A 13,407-nucleotide genomic window follows, 5' to 3' on the forward strand; every position below is an offset into this window, starting at 1 on the left:
TTGTTGCAATCTACCTTGAAGTAGTATATTTACACTTCTTGGATAACACTTTTAGTGTTGTCATTTATTTTCATTCTGCATATATTTTAAATTACATCATATATTACTACTATTATTTGTATAGATTTACTAATGTACCCTTCCCTGTGTTCTTAATCTTTTCTTGCAGTTCCACATATAAACCTGAAAAAAATTCTTTTAGATTTTCTTTTACAATAGATCTAGTAGTAACAAATTCTCCCTTCTTTTGTTTATCTGAAAATATATTTATTTCACATTCCCTTCTGAGGCTATTTTACAAGTATAGAATTTTGAGTTGGCATTATGTTCTTTCAGAACTTTAAAGCTACCATTCATTAAGACAACTTTAAAGATGTCTTCTGGATTCCATTGTTTCTGTCAGAGAACGTGGACTTAAATCTTATTTTTGCTCCTTTGAAAGTAATGTATATATATATTTTTTCCTCTGACTACTTTCAACATTTATTTTTATCATTGTCTTTCAGATGTTTGATTATGATACTCTGGGTATAGTTTCTTTGTACTTCTCCTGTGGTGTTATGGGGCTTCTTGAACTTAAGACTTCCTGTCTTCCATGAGTTTTATAAAAGTAGTTGCCAACAGTATTTAAAATGTTGCTTTTGTTCAATTCATGCTCTCCTATCAGTGTATCAGACTTTTAAACTCTGTTCCACATAGCTCTTATTCTCCTGTATTTTCCACTTCTTTTAGTCTCTATCCTTAAATTTAAATATTTTGGACACCTTTCTCTGTTAGATTCACTATTCTTTTCTCTGATGTACCTAATCCATTGTAAACTCATCTTTTAATTTTAGTTCTTGTAATTTGTTCTAGCATTTCCATTTGGTCCTGTTTTTTACACACTTGCTAAGCTTTAAATTGAATGCTGAACACTGTGTGAAAAATTGCAAAGACTCTACACGAAGTTACCTTTTTCCAGAAAGGATTTAATATGCCGTAGTCATGTATTATATGGACTTATTACATCCCTACAACTGAGGCTGGATTTTAGACTTTTTAGCCTCGTCAACTTCCAGTTTGTTCTAACTCTTAAAGCATAGCCTTTAACTTTTAAGGAGTAGACTTCTTGGTTTTCTTATGAAATCCTGAAGTGTTTACTTTGGTTCTTGCATGTTGATGGTGTCTAAATTTTCATCTTTTTCGTTTAAGCTCTCCAAGACTGCCAAAAATCTCAGCTCACTCTTTTACCTCTAAGCTTTACTTTACACTTAGTTTCTCCACATGTTACCCTGCACGGTTTAGGAGACAGCACATTCTGTAAGAGGAAATTGCACAGAAGTCTGGGCTTCCTCCTCTGTGGTTTTCTCAACTTCTGGATCTTAGTCTTTCAAGTTCTAATCACTTTGTTAGACTCAAACTTTAATATCTGTTTCCCTACCCCAGCGAGACTGCCATAAGTCCAGGCTGACACTTTCTAGCCTCTATTGCTGATGCCACAAATCTACAAATACATAAGTGAAATTTTGAGGTGAATGTGGAGCTCATTATATTCATTATAGTTTTCTCCACTCTGGGATCTTGGTTCCCCCAGTTCAGTTTAGTTCCCTGTCCATTAGCAAATTCCTGGAGCTTACTCAAACTCATGTCCATTGAGTCAGTGATGCCATTCAACCATTTCACCCTCTGTCATCCCCTTCTCCTCCCGTCTTCAATCTTTCCCAGCATCAGGGTCTTCTCCAATGAGTCAGTTCTTCACATCTGGTGGCCAAAGTATTGGAGCTTCAGCTTCAGCATCAGTCCTTCCAGTGAATATTCAGGACTGATTTCCTTTAGGCTGGACTGGTTGGATCTCCTTGCAGTCCAAGGGACTCTCAAGAGTCTTCTCTAACACCACAGTTCAAAAGCATCAGTTCCTCAGTGCACAGCTTTCTTTATAGTCCAACTCTCACATCCATACATGACTGCTGGAAAAATCATAGCTTTGACTAGACTAAAAACCATAGCTTTGATTAGGTTCCAGCAGTACTGGCCTCCTTAGTTCCTGTTTAGTGACTTCATACAATTGCTTTACATACTTTTAAATAGTTGTTCTCAACAGGAGAGTTAAAGTAGTATAAGCTCTTCTATCATAGCCAGAAGTGGAAGTTGAACCATTTACTTTCAATCTGCAGTTTTCCTTAATCTCTACTTTCAGCATAGTCTTCTCAGTTGTGGTTTTAAAACTGCAAAGTTAAAACTGAGTCAGAAAAATTATGTACTAGGGTGGACTTGAAATAAGAAAATAAGTCAGGAAAGCATCTATTCAAATATTAAATAAAATTTGTATAATTGCTGTTTTTCTATGGTTAGCCTAAATCACAAAGGGAAGATGGATTCCTGAGTTATGTAGGTATTTATCTAATACTGCAAATTCACTGTTCTGTGTATCCCAGGTCTAATGTCAGTAGTGAAAAACCAAAACAAAACATCTTTTTGGTTTCAAAGTACAAAATGTAGTGCCTTTTTACAACATATTTTTCATTACTTTTTGAATGTATAACATATATTCTCCTTACAAAAAGGTGAGGTTGAAAAACAATTTGGTGGCTTTTTTTTTTTTAATAAGAGAAGTAGGTCTCTCTACTATGTACCATAGGCCTTCTGGATGGGACATGCTCCATTTAGAGCTCTGTTTCCTGCTTAGAGGGACAATTAAAATGCCTTGCTACTTGAGAAACATTATGGCTCATTGGACTAAGCTTTGAGTCAGTCATTTGGAGTTATAATCCTGCTTCTGCTACTGATTCAATTTGTGCCCCTGGGCAAGCTATTTAACCTTTGTATTTGTTCACCTGAAAAATGAGATAAAATTATCACTTATTTGCAAGAGTAGCTAGTAATAACTGATTTTGAATGTGAAAAAATGCATGTAACATATTTTGACCAGTTAAGATTACTACAAACATTCCTACAATTGTTTCCCCTGAAGCCTCAGTAGTGCTTTGATTAAAATTTTTCTGATCTAAGTTAAAATGAAGCACAATAAAGTGCAGTTAAGTGTTTTGCTTAATTTGCATGCTTAAACAGGTAGGAAAATCCCATATAGTTCAGCCTGAGAAAACAAAATTATTTTTTAAATAGAGAAAAAAAATGATCTTTCTTTCCTCCACTGTTTTTTTTAAATTGTAAAAGGTGTTATATATTATACACATATACTATTCCCTATTGTCAATTGCAAAAATTCACATTTATACACAGTAATAACAATAAACTCACATCTATTATTTTCCTTTTCCTATTTATAATTTTTCAGAAATGGAGTTTTAGTAATAATTATTCTTAATTTTTATCATAATTTCATCTCAGCACAGACTGTTTTAAATGCTCTCACCATATTATAGAAGGGAACTGTTCAAATCACACATTTGAATGGAACTTCATCTTACTTTGCAGTGAATGCTTTTGAGAAACTATGAAGACTGAATGTTTTGTATACAGAGAAAGTTAAAATATACTTATTAAAATATACTTGGAAAAGTGCCATTGAAAGGTAACCTTAAAAAGAATGCTTTTAAATATTTAATAAATTATCCTTAATTTATTTGATAAACTTGAATTTAATTTAAAATAGAAAACAATAAATTCTCTCTCTTTACCATGTGCCTCCATTTACCTGCTTCTAAAATATTTGTAATTTCTCTGAGACTCAGGTTTTTTTCTTATCTATGAAACAGTAGTAATATTACCAAGGCGACTTACTTACTTTACAAAGTTGTAATGAAAATTAAGTAAGAATATATATGATATTCTTTAAAAATAATTTATTTTGTAAAGATAATGTTGAGGAATGCTGTTATTGAACAGTTCCAAGTAACACCTTGGTATTCTCAAAGTCTTAATATTTTTCAGTTCAGTTCAATTCAGTTCAGTCGCTCAGTTGTGTCTGACTCTTTGCGACCCCATGGACTGCAGTACACTAGGGTTCCCTGTCCATCACCAACTCCCAGAGCTTGCTCAAACTCATGTCCACAGAGTCGGTGATGCCATCCAAATATCGTATCCTCTGTCATCCCCTTCTCCTCCCTTCAATCTTCCCCAGCATCCGCGTCCTTTCCAAAGAGTCAGTTCTTCACATCTGGTAGCCAAAGTATTGGAGTTTCAGCTTCAACATCAGTCCTTCCAGTGAATATTCAGGACTGATTTCCTTTAGGATGGACTGGTTGGATCTCCTTGCAGTCCAAGGGACTCTCAAGAGTCTTCTCCAACACCAAAGTTCAAAAGCATCAAATCCCAAAGCAGTCTATAGATTCAATGCAATCCCTATCAAGCTACCAATGGTATTTTTCACAGAACTAGACCAAAGAATTTCACAATTTGTATGGAAATACAAAAAACCTCAAACCTCGAATAGCCAAAGTAATCTTGAGAAAGAAGAACGGAACTGGAGGAATCAACCTGCCTGACTTCAGACTCTACTACAAAGCCACAGTCATCAAGACAGTATGGTACTGGCACAAAGACAGAAATATAGATCAATGGAACAGAATAGAAAGCCCAGAATTAAATCCACGAACCTATGGACACCTTATCTTTGACAAAGGAGGCAAGGATATACAATGGAAAAAAGACAACCTCTTTAACAAGTGGTGCTGGGAAAACTGGTCAACCACTTGTAAAAGAATGAAACTAGAACACTTTCTAACACCATACACAAAAATAAACTCAAAATGGATTAAAGATCTAAATGTAAGACCAGAAACTATAAAACTCCTAGAGGAGAACATAGGCAAAACACTCTCCGACATAAATCACAGCAAGATCCTCTATGACCCACCTCCCAAAATATTGGAAATAAAGCAAAACTAAACAAATGGGACCTAATGAAACTTAAAAGTTTTTGCACTACAAAGGAAACTATAAGCAAGGTGAAAAGACAGCCCTCAGATTGGGAGAAAATAATAGCAAATGAAGCAACAGACAAAGGATTAATCTCAAAAATATACAAGCAGCTCCTGCAGCTCAATTCCAGAAAAATAAATGACCCAATCAAAAAATGGGCCAAAGAACTAAACAGACATTTCTCCAAAGAAGACATACAGATGGCTAACAAACACATGAAAAGATGCTCAACATCACTCATTATTAGAGAAATGCAAATCAAAACCACAATGAGGTACCATTACACGCCAGTCAGGATGGCTGCTATCCAAAAGTCTACAAGCAATAAATTCTGGAGAGGGTGTGGAGAAAAGGGAACCCTCTTACACTGTTGGTGGGAATGCAAACTAGTACAGCCGCTATGGAGAACAGTGTGGAGATTTCTAAAAAACTGGAAATAGAACTGCCATATGACCCAGCAATCCCACTTCTGGGCATACACACTGAGGACACCAGATCTGAAGGAGACACGTGCACCCCAATGTTCATCGCAGCACTGTTTATAATAGCCAGGACATGGAAGCAACCTAGATGCCCATCAGCAGACGAGTGGATAAGGAAGCTGTGGTACATATACACCATGGAATATTACTCAGCCGTTAAAAAGAATTCATTTGAACCAGTCCTAATGAGATGGATGAAACTGGAGCCCTTATACAGAGTGAAGTAAGCCAGAAAGATAAAGAACATTACAGCATACTAACACATATATATGAATTTAGAAAGATGGTAACGATAACCCTATATGCAAAACAGAAAAAGAGACACAGAAATACAGAACAGACTTTTGAACTTTGTGGGAGAATGTGAGGGTGGGATATTTCAAAAGAACAGCATGTATACTATCTATGGTGAAACAGATGACCAGCCCAGGTGGGATGCATGAGACAAGTGCTCGGGCCTGGTGCACTGGGAAGACCCAGAGGAATCGGGTGGAGAGGGAGGTGGGAGGGGGGATCGGGATGGGGAATACATGTAAATCCATGGCTGATTCATATCAATGTATGACAAAACCCACTGGAAAAAAAAAAAAAAAAAAAGCATCAAATCTTCGGCTCTCAGCTTTCTTTATAGTCCAACTCTCACATCCATACATGACTACTGGAAAAACCATAGCTTTCACTAGGCGGACCTTGGTCATTAATGTCTCTGCTTTTTAATATGCTGTCTAGGTTGGTGATAGCTTTTCTTCCAAGGAGCAAGCGTCTTTTAATTTCATGGCTGTGGTCACCACCTGTAGTGATTTTGGAGCCCAAGAAAATAAAGTCTGTTACTGTTTCCCCATCTATTTGCCATGAAGTGATGGGACTGGATGCCATGATCTTCCTTTTTTTTGAATGCTGAGTTTTAGGCCAGCTTTTTCACTCTCCTCTTTCATTTTCATCAAGAGGCTCTTTAGTTCTTTTTCACTTTCTGCCATAAGGGTGGTGTCATCAGGGTGTCTGAGGTTATTGATAATTCTCCTGGCAATCTTTGTTCCAGCTTGTGCTTCAACCAGCCTGGCATGTCTCATGATGTACCCTGCATATAAGGTAAATAAGCAGGGTGACAATATACAGCCTTGATGTACTCTTTTCCTAATTTGGAACCAATCTGTTGCTCCATGTCCAGTTCTAACTATTGCTTCTTGATCTGCATATAGATTTCTATGAGATTGGAATGAAAACTGACCTTTTCCAGTCCTGTAGTCACTGCTGAGTTTCCCAAATTTGCCGGCGTATTGAATGCAGCACTTTAACAGCATCATCTTTTACTTACCAGCATAATCTTTGTCACCATTCTAGGTGCTTTCAACATTCTTGCAAATGACCCATCCAGGTTCCTGGACTCTTTGATACCCAGTTTTCTCATTTCCACATTTCCAGTGACTTTTTTTTTTTTTTTCTATCACTGCCATGGTAAATCCCTGGTCACTGTCCTCACAGCTGCCCTCCAACACATTGAATCCTTATCCTTAGACTATCACTTCAGTTTAGTTCAGCTGCTCAATCGTGTCTTATTCTTTCCAACCCCATGGACTGCAGCAGACCAGGCTTCCCTGTCCATCACCAACTCCTGGAGCTCACTCAAACTCATGTTCATTGAGTCAGTGATGCCATCCAACCATCTCATCCTCTGTCGTCCCCTTCTCCTCCCGCCTTTAATCTTTTCCAGCATCAGGGTCTTTTCCAATGAGGCAGTTCTTCACATCTGGTGACCAAAGTATTAGAGTTTCAGCTTCAACATCAGTCCTTCCAATGAATATTCCAGACTGATTTCCTTTAGGATGGACTGGTTGGATCTCCTTGCAGTCCAAGGGACTCTCAAGAGTCTTCTCCAACACCACAGTTTAAAAGCATCAATTCTTTGGCATTCAGCTTTCTTTATAGTCCAATTCTTACATCCATACATGACTACTAGAAAACCATAGCTTTGACTAGATGGATCTTTGTTGGCAAAGTAATGTCTCTGCTTTTTAATATGCTGTCTAGGTTGATCATAGCTTTTCTTCCAAGGAGCAAGTGTCTTTTAATTTCATGGCTGTAGTTACTATCTGCAGTGATTTTGGAGCCCCCCAAATTAGTCTCTCACTGTTTCCATTGTTTCCCCGTCTCTTTGCCATGAAATGATGGGACCAGATGCCATGATCTTAGTTTTCTGAATATTGAGTTTTAAGCCAAGTTTTTCACTCTCCTCTTTTACTTTCATCAGGAGGCTCTTTAGTTCTTCTTCACTTTCCTCCATAAGGGTGATGTTATCTGCATATCTGAGGTTATCAAGCTATCCTTCTAGCTCACTTGCTTAAATATCTGCCAGGAAGCAATAATTGCTCTGAGTGGTGTCAGCCTTCTAATCCATTACACCTATCACTTCTTTCTATCCACAACAGCCTATTCTAGACTATATGACTCAAATTCCATTATTCATTGTTCCAATGACTACCATAACAACTCCCATAACTTCCTTGTTTCTCTCTTCCTTAAAATTACTTACTTAAATCCAGCCATTTAAGAACTCAGTCATCTGCCTTTTCTGTGCCTGCCAATGATGATGTGTTCTGGGAAGTAACTACACAGTTGGGCAGACTAGAGTTGTGATAAATATGATCTCCAACCTCAAATGGGTGCTGAAGTTTGGCAATTTTACCCTAATACTTCTCTCTCTGACCTCAATTAGGATGATTTTGTAACTTTTCATCATGCCCCTTCCACTTAGAGTTGAAAACCTTGCTTTATATCAATATTTGAGGCAATTTAGAGCTCTCAGTGGAGAATACCATCACCCTTCAGTATTCAGTTCTACAAGCTCACCTGTTTCTGCTTGCCCTTTCTTCTCCCTCCTGCCTCAATATGGCTTCTGCTGAAAGGGGAGCTATTCTCTCCATGATGCCCCATCCAATGGCCCTTATTTTTTCACTCTTCAATTTATTTATGTCTTTCTAGATTTTAATACTAGTGCTATTTCCCTTTTACAAAACACTTTCATGTATGACATCTCTCTTAGTTTTTATCTCATCTCTATGGCTTTTTCATTACTTTTTCATCCCCTTTCCTGGCTTTTAATCCTCTACTTGCTAGATTTCTTTTTTCTGTCCACTCATTATTTAGAGGCTTTCATTCATTTCTATGGCCTTAAATACCATTTGAGTGCTGACAATTCCCAAATTTATATCTTTGAGATTGCATGTCCCTCCAAACTTCAGTTACCCACATCCAATTTCTTACGCTACATATCCATTTGTATGTCTCACAGCATCTCAAATTTAACACTTTTAAAATTGAAACCTTCCACTATTAATGTCTCTATTCCCTTCCCTATAATGTATCTCTCCCCTTAAATCTTGCCCAAAGCAACAAATGAAACTATTGCTGCTCATTTGCTAGAGATGAAAAGTAGGAGTCATCCAGTTCATCAGCAAATCCTGTTGATTCCAAAATACATCTTGAATCTGTCTACCCCTTTCCATAATAGTTCATGGTACCATAATCTGCTTAATGCAGCATCATGCTAACTAGCTGCTTTCTGTGATAATCTCTTGCAACCTGTTCTCCACTTAAGAGCAAGAGTAATCTTTTAAACATAAACCAGACCGTATAACTACCTTAATTAAAATCCTCCAATGGGAGAGACATGGAGCACAGGCTTATGGACACTGGAGGTGGGAAGGAGAGAGTGAGACGTATGGAGACAGTATCATGGACATTTACATTACCATATGTAAAATAGATACCAATGGAAATTTGTGGTGTGACTCAGGGAACTCAAGCTCTCTATCAACCTAGAGGGACAGAACGGGATGGAGATAGGAGGCAGGTTCAAGAGGGAGGGGACTTATGTATACCTATGGCTGATGCATGTTAATATTTGGCAGAAACCAGCAAAATTCTGTAGAGCAATTACCCTTCAATTAAAAAATAAATAATTTAAAAAAATGCTCCAATGGCTTGATGCTTCACTTTGAATCAACTCCAAGAACCTTATTTTGACCTATAAGATCTTGCAGTCTGAGGCCTGTTTCCCTCTCTCTCCTTTTTCGTACACTCTTTTCACTGCCACAAGAGCCTTTCCAATTTCTTGAACATATTGTAGGTTTTGTACATACTGTTCCTTCTTAACTAGCTCCTCTCATAGCTATCTCCTTTTCATCTTGTAGGTTTCAGTTTAAATGCCACTTCCTTAGTAAGTCCTTCCTGAATCATCCTCTTATATAAGAACTCTCTTCATATCTAATACTACCATTCTTGTTCTGTGTCTCAACATCCTGTCAATTTTTATAAATAATCCTTCCCATTTGACAATTATTTGCTTACTTGCTACTTTTCTGTCTTCTTTATGTTACTATAAGCTCAATGAGGGCAGAGATTATATCCATTTCATTTATCATTATACAATCAACATCTCACACAAATCTTTTATGTAATAATTATGTCAAATAAATGAATAAAGATGGACAATATAGTGAAAATGATTCTTATGTAGTCGTGCATTATAGAATATTTTAGGACTATTTTAGAACTAAGCATCAAAGCCTTATTTAAATTTTAAGTATTTGTCAAAATGGAGGAAGGGCACTTGTTTTTGAGAAAGTCTTGGGTTTATAGCCTATTCTCTACTTCAGTGCCTTTCAAATTGTATTTGCCAAATTAACAATCTATGAGATTTTTTTTAATAAAATACAGTTATGTTTAATGACTAAAAACACGAAATAAAAATAAAAAATATAAGCCCTTTATTATTACCTTCAATGAAGTAAAATTATTCTGTCAATTTCTACAAAATGTAAATGGTTGTTGTCAATGTCTATGCTAGTCTCACTGAAGATCAGTAACAGTTTGAGATGAACACTGTTTGAGAACTTCACTTTGAGTAGTTTTGTTTTACTTCAACTTGAATGACTTAAGTCCTTGGCATTGCTTTACATAGTGTATCTCAAAGCCTCAACTATTCTTTGTAATATGAATAATAGATGAAAACTACTAGAAATAAAATAGTTTAAAAAGTAAGCAATAAAAAAAGTTGTAGCATTTATAAAATAGTCATAAAATTTAGAAATAAAATAGAAAACTATTAGAAATAAGAGAGAAAACTAAGTCCTCTGTCATGAATATAAATTGGAGGGTGGGGAAAAAAATCATTCCTAAATTTTAAACCTGTTCTATTTCCCACACATTTACCGGATTTTGAACAAGGTGACAGTGGGAGAAAAAGTCAAATGTTATCTTTGGGATGATCTTCCCTCATAGCTCAGTTGGTAAAGAATCTGCCTGAAAGGCAGGAGACCTGGGTTCGTTTCCTGGGTTGGGAAGATCCCCTGGAGAAGGAAATGGCAATCCACTCAAGAATACTTGAGTGGAGAACACTCCAGAATTACTGGAGAATCCTATGGACAGAGGAGCCTGGCATGCTACAGTCCATGGGGTCACAAAAGTCAGACACGACTTAGCGATTCAACTACCACCCTAGGATGTTACAGAGAAACCAGTTGGTTGTTGAGATTTTACTACTAGCTGGGTTGGTATAGCTTTTTTTTTAATCAAAGTGCTGGATACCTTATTTCCATCATAGCTAGTTTCTCTTAACTCCTCTAACTCACTTTCCTGACCTAAAACATTCTGTCTTAATGTTTTGTCCCTTAGCCATTTCCACATCCTTATTCTTCTCAGTACATGTCTTTTGCCTGATTGGCACAATGCAATGCCATGGATATGTAGAAAAGGAAAGTTACAGTAGCAAAAGCTAGAATATTCACAGAAGATAAGATTATTATCTGCCTTCCTCTGACTTATCAAGTTACTAAGTTTGTTACGCTTGTACTATGCCTTACAGCTTAGGTATATAACAAATTCATTACTTGTGCCACTTCAGGAATGTCTGTGTTATTTGAACATAGGAGTAGATTTTTACAGTAGGTGAAAGCAGCAGAAGTACTTTAAAATCCTTCATAGAAGGGGAATCCAATATCCTTCATTCTCCAAAGGGATTTTGTCATCCTCCTGAAGATGAAGAAAGAGAAATTTGGCATGTCTTCCTTATTTGTGGCTGTTGGTATATCCAAAGGCAGGTGAAGAGCTCAAGGTGGATTTCCTCACAATGTACCCAGTCTCAAAGGTGAGGTCAATTCCAGCCCAGTTCAGTTGCAGCCTTACCTTGGAGTTGGAGATTTAATCTATACGTTTTTGAGCCTTGTGAGTTTCAAGCATATGAAACAATCAACTTTGTTCAGGAAGCAGTGTCTGATTCTTTTACCTGTTTCCTCATCCAGTCAACACACACTTGAATCTCTAGGGTAAATTGGCTTCTTGAGTGTCTTCCAGTTGGGAAGAACTAGAAGTTCAATTGAACTTCTGTCAGGACTGTGGATTTGAAATTCTTAGCACTGCAGTGATTGTAAGCCTCGGTATCAGGTTTGAGTGATGTTAGCTAAAGCTGTTTAACGCATAATTGTCTAAAGCTCAGGCAAACCAGAATTCCTTTCATGTTTCCTTTTCCTTTTCTTTCCTTCCTTCCTAAATCCAGTTTGTTCAGCTTGCATTGTTAGGAAAGTGTTGGATTCGTAGATAAGAAAAGGTGATTATAGAAAATAGGAAGGAAAGAGGGGCAGTAGTGTTAGCTGCAGCTGCCTCGATCTTCTTTTTAAGCTTTGGAATTCAAGTGGGAATTAGTCATACTCTCAAGTCTTATTCTGTTAAAAATTTTTTTTTAAAATTTTTTGCACTTACGAACTAAATATTTCTAAAAATGAAAGAAACTAGCCAAAAATGAATTTCTGGTTCGTGTGAACTGGGAAATAGTCAATATTAAGTTGATACCTGGTATTAAAGTTAGTTTGTTGATCTAATTGCTATAGCTATGTCTTTAGAAACAACATAAAACAGAAGACTTTCATTATTCCTAGGTTTTAAAAAATTTTTACTAAAATATAGGTGATTTACAATGTTGTGTTTCAAGTATACAGCAAAGTGATTCACACTCACACACAGCTTATTACAAGATACTGAGTATAGTTCCCCGTACTACACAATAGATTCTTGTTGGTTTCTATTGTATTTTAGATTTTTTTTTTTTTTTTTTAATGCAGAGGGTGGGAATGAACACACATTCAGGAACAAAATGGATAACTACTGTTACTGGATGTTAACAATTTCTACCAAGGAGCTATTTTAACTCTTTATTAAAGAATAGTCTAGTGAAGACTTTGACTTGTTGCTCATTTTTCATATTATGGAAAAATATTTTTCATCTTCTCTTGCATTCTTATACTGGAAATTTGGGTGGTAAGATAAGGAATATTTTTTCAAGTTTTAGTCCTATTGCTAGTCATTCCTGTTATTCCACTTGCTCTTGTTTCACAATTTAAGAAACACTGAGGTGATGCAGAGATAAGACAACAGTGAGGCCTGACTCAGGGCATAACTAACATCAAATTCCTGAAATGAACTAAATAAAATACACTTCCATTCTAGAAAAGTTAGTGGCAAACCTTAATCAGAGAATGGAAGGTTTCTATTTATTCCTCTGACCAGTTCATAAAGTCCAAAGAACTACATAATATGAGGCCATTTAGACACTTTGAAGCCCAACTAGTGACTTTTCTTAACTGTTGCACAATATCATTCAAATTCTGAGCATCAGGACTTGAGAACTGGAAATCTTGGAGAGGGTTTAAAGAGCCACAGTGATTACTAATAACCTTGACAAGTTGTAGAAATGGGCAGGTAATTACAGGATGAACTTAACAGAAACACAGTAATTTAGAGGAAGAGAAAAATAAGACACTATAAATACAAGGGAGAAGGCTTGGCTTTGTGGGGAAATGTGGGAATTTGTAAATCACAAGTACAACATGAATTAGCCATATAAAAGAGATGTTTTATTTATTAATAAAACACCAAAACTTGTAGATTACATGTGGGAATATTGTATTTAAGAAAAAGGCAGTTATTCGCTAGTCACTTATACCATTATTCACATTAAGCACCTATCACGTCAGGCTTGACACTGAACGCTGGCATAAAACGGGAAAGCAGA

This window comes from Cervus canadensis, chromosome 15 (genome assembly GCF_019320065.1).
Source record: "Cervus canadensis isolate Bull #8, Minnesota chromosome 15, ASM1932006v1, whole genome shotgun sequence".
In the NCBI taxonomy this organism is placed as follows: Eukaryota; Metazoa; Chordata; class Mammalia; order Artiodactyla; family Cervidae; genus Cervus; species Cervus canadensis.